General features: G+C 42.9%; 1 non-coding gene and 1 pseudogene across 1 annotated transcript; one reads left to right on the top strand and one right to left on the bottom strand.

The window, feature by feature from the left end:
- Positions 1-351: 351 nt before the first annotated feature.
- LOC101657305 lies at positions 352-1261 on the bottom strand (annotated as a pseudogene).
- A 1093-nt stretch (positions 1262-2354) lies between these two features.
- LOC115873435 lies at positions 2355-2515 on the top strand. Its single transcript, XR_004048432.1, has one exon. It is a non-coding gene; the product is annotated as a U1 spliceosomal RNA (small nuclear RNA).
- Positions 2516-4606: the final 2091 nt, after the last annotated feature.

Genomic DNA, 4606 nt, shown 5'->3' with positions numbered 1-4606 from the left:
AACGAAAATAACTTTATGGTTGGGGGGTTACCACAACATGAGGAACTGTATTAAAGGGCTATGGCATTAGGAAGGTTGAAAACTACTGTTCTAGGGGATACATGGAAAGTTTTGAGGCCAGCCAGGAGGGATTGATAATGAGATATAGCCTAAGACGAGGCTAGAGGAAGGAGCAGAAAGCCCAGTTATGAGCTGCTTCGGTGGTAGCTTGGTGTTGCCTTTTGGTAATTTTTTTGGAATGAAGACATTAGAGTACCATGCCCTGGATCCAGGACTCCCTGAAGGCAAATGATGGAGACAGACCATCTCTACTAATCTGGAATTCCTACCGACACTGATTCTTGCTTTGCCTCACCTGGAGGTTCAGCCCCTGGCCCACACCTTCCTGGCATCCTCCTTCACCTCCTTATTCTCCAGGCTGTAGATGACAGGGGTCGGCATGGGTGAGACCACAGCATAGAGGACCGTGAAGACCTCATTGGAAACGGGAGGCTGCTTGGTCTTGAACTTCATGCACATGTAGATGGCAGCACGGTAGATGAACACCACCACAGCAAGATGTGCCGAGCACACGGAGAAGGCTTTGCGGAGCCCTGCAGCTGAAGGCACCCTCAGAATGGTGACCAGGATAAGAGTGTAGGAGAGGCAGATGAGGGTCAGGGGCATGGGCAGCAGCAGCGTGCTGCCAGCCAGCAAGAGGGCCTCACTGATGGATGTGTCACCACATGCTAGCTTCAGCACTGCCAGGATCTCACATGTGAAATGGCTGACCATGTGGTGGTCACAGAAGGGCAGTCTCATGGCAATGACTGTCTCGGTCACTGACTTGAGGAGGGAGAAAGACCAGGCCACTCCTACCAGCAACTGGCAGAGCTGGTGGCCCATGAGCACTGGGTACTGGAAAGACTGGCAAATGGCCAGGTAGCAATCGTAGGCCATGACGGGAAGCAGCAGGCACTCCGTGGAGCCCACAGCCAGTGAAGGAGATGGTCTTCTGGCTCAACAGGAAGAACACCAGCATCATGGGTGCAAATGAGGACATGTAGCAGATGTCCAGGATGGAGAGGGTGCTGAGGAAGAAGTACCTGTGGGTGTGCAGGTGGATGTCTAGCATGCTCATGGCCATGATACCTGTGTTCCCCAGCAGGATCACCAGGTACATGGCTGAGCAGAACAAGAAGAGCAGGCGTTCCAGGGCTGGGTAGACAGAGAACTCTTTCAGAAGGAACTCAGACACCCGTGTGCTGTTGACCGCCTCCATGCTGCAGGGTTTGGAGAGACACAGGCTGGGAAGAGGGAATGAGGTTGCAGAGTTGCCCAGAGCCTGTCCTGGGAGGAGATGGACTGCCAGTTTCTTTCCCAGCTCTGTGACTAGATAATCTCTTTCTCCTCCCTGGGCCTCAGTCTATTCTTCTGAAAAACAAGGATTGATTTCAAGAGGCATTTGTCTAAGAGAATGTTTGAAGAACCCCTGGGTTAATCCAAAGTAACTCAAGCTCTCTACTGTCCGACTTCCCAGAGCGGTTACTCTCAAAGAGCAATGTAAAGTGTGTTGTGCTCTGCAATTGATTTGACCAGGGATCCTCCTTTCTGAGAACACCATCTCTGCTGGGCGGAGTTTTCATAGTGTGCATTTTTTCCTGCCAGACAAGCATAGAGCAACTTACTGAGTTAGTGCACCCAGTGGCATCAACTGGGAAGGTTCTCTGTGGTAACAGTGAATTTTTTTGTAAAAGCAGTTTCACTCGAATCTCGTTTTTTGTGATGGCTAATTTAAGAAAACAGTGTGGCAGTAAAATTTATTTTCTACTCAGGAAAAATGCCACAGAAACTGCTGTGATGTTGAACACAGCTTACAAGGACAGTACTACAGGAAAAAAATCAAGTGTACAAAGTGGTTTTCTCATTTCAAAAAGGTGAATATGTTCATTGATGATAAACTTCATTCTGGACATCTGTCAATAGCCCTAACAGACAAAAATGTCGACTACTAGTGCATTTAGAGTTTGTTCCACTAAGTCAGATTATTAATCAGGCTTTCTACTCAAGGTTCTGAAAAGATTGCACAACAGTGTATGACAAAAAAGGCCTGATTTGTGGCACAAGTGGACAGGATTTGCTACCACGACAATGCACATAGCCATCTCAGTGTGCCACTTTTTGGCTAAAAACAGTATGCCTCTCTTGCCCCATAGACCTCGCTCCATGCAACATCTTTTTGATTCCACAAATGCAGAGGGTCATGAAAGGACAGGGATTTGATGCCATAGGAAAAGTGAAGGAAAAAATTAGGCAAGTGCTGTCAGCCATCCCAAGAGATAAGTTTGAAAAATATTTCTAAGAATGGAATTACAATAGTTACCTGGCAGGGGAGATACCATGATCACGAAGGTGGTTGTCCCAGGGTGAGGCTCACCCATTGCACTCCGGGTGTGCTGACCCTGCGATTTCCCCAAATGTGGGAAACTCAGCTGCATAATTTGTGGTAGTGGGGACTGCATTCACGCTCTCCTCTGAAAAAGAAAGAAAGAAAAAAAGGGAATGGAATTGCAGATTTGACAAGTAAATTAAGTGCAATGGAGAGTACTTTGAAGGCACAGGTTTGTTTTGAAAAAAAAATTAAATACATAGCTTTGAAAAATAATCCAGTTTTCTTTGGGTGCCCCCATCATCATATAGATAGATGTGTGTATATATATGTGTATATGTATGTATATATACATACACACACACACATATATATACATAGCGAGAGAAAATGAATATCACACAAACTCTGGTGTCACTCTCAGGTAAGTGTCGACTACTAACTACACTGTTAACTTTAAGATTGGCAGGTGAAACCTACCAGTAGTTTCATGGGAGAAATAGGAGTCAGTCTACCCCTGTAAAGATTTAATCTCAGAAACCCAATGTAGAATCTTTGTGAGTTGGAATCAACTTCATGGTTGTGGGTTTCATTTGCTTTGGGACAGATATCACTGATATAATTGATGTATAAGCATAATTTACAAATAATAAAACACACAGTCGTTGTTATAATAAACTTCAAAGAACCAGCTGATTTTCACAGAATGCTTACATTGATTTTTGCTGAACTCTTTTCTCTGTAGCCAAGGTATCATTTCACTGGGAAATCAATGCATTTCTAATAGGAATGTTGGTTGATGTAGTTTGCATGAATAAAGAAGTTGAGGTGAAACAACAAAGATAAATGTTGCAATGCTAGTCTTTCAATCATGAGGTAAGTCACTTTTTCACTAATTCAAATAATAGTTTTAAGTACTGAAACGTGTTCACAGACTCCTGACCACCCCTCCCCAGTGCAGCAGGCAGTGACAGCTCATATCTTTATGCTTCATCAGTATTATGAGCACTTTCTTTTTCACTGCCTTACGTCTAGACAATTCATAACAGCATAAAGCAAGTCCTGATTTAGAGTAGGAGTTTTTACTCTTTAGTAGAAATACTCTCATTGTGACTGCTTTCAAGCTGTTAATATAAAACCACTAAATGCACTGTTGGGGAAAGATATGCAGAGTTACATGATCATATAATATGCAGAATTACATGATTATAGAGTATCCAAGGTTGAGATACCATATCCGCAGGTTTAGTTGTTGTTAGCCTTCTTCAACTCAAACCACTCTACACACGACAGTTAAGAATACCACCTAATTAGGCAACATCCCTATGATTGATTGTGTGTCATACGACTGTAATCCATAGAATTTACATTGGACAATTTGAAAAACACATCGCCATGCACGTTTCCCCTAGTTCACTGTAGTCTGAAAGCTCCACTGGTGGCTCTTGAATGTCATCGCAAAACTCAGGCCTCCACTGACAGGGGGAGACTGTGCATTAGCTGTGTATCAGCTAAAAATCCATCTCAGGTCTCCTGAGTGGAGGACAAGAAATCTACTATTGAGCAACCATTAACCCACTGCTTTGGGGTCAATTTCAACTCACAGTGACCCTATGGGACAGAGGAGAACTGCATGCTCGGGTTTTCCCGACTGTTAACCTGAGGGCGGCTGAGGGGTGGACTTCACGGTGAGTAGCCCAACGTTCCTTGGACACCAGGTGCCATAGCAGAAATAATGGTAAGAGTACAGCTGATTGTAAAATGATTAATAATTGATTAATTTTTACGTTTATTGTCTTTGTTTTTTATATCATATTCAAAATTTAGGTTTATATATTTTAATAATCAACACTGATTTTGTTTAGCAAGTGACTCACAAAGTTCTAGAAAATTTAACTTGGCTCCAACTATTCATTATGAGTTAGTTCCAACACTCTACTGCATATTCAAACACATGATGATGAAGGACCAGAAGAAACATTTTCAAATCTTTACCTCAGTTACATTGCAAACCAATGACATGAGTAAGTCAGTACTTTTAATCAGGACAAAACAATTTGTAAAGCCTTTAACACTTCCCAGGACTATTGACGCATGATCTGGGTAGGACTAGCTCATACAAAAATACCAAGTTTTAGGTTAAATGTATCAATAATTCAGTTAGAATGAGAGCAAGAAGGACACCTTGGTTATCAGACACAGAGCATTCAGAAACAACTATAGTAGATTAAAACAATA

Source organism: Echinops telfairi, unplaced genomic scaffold, assembly GCF_000313985.2.
Source record: "Echinops telfairi isolate 266 unplaced genomic scaffold, ASM31398v2 ScPeMD7_7468;HRSCAF=8506_0, whole genome shotgun sequence".
NCBI classification, from domain to species: domain Eukaryota; kingdom Metazoa; phylum Chordata; class Mammalia; order Afrosoricida; family Tenrecidae; genus Echinops; species Echinops telfairi.
Note: the sequence above shows the minus strand (reverse complement) of the source record. Positions and strands in the feature narration are given on the sequence as shown.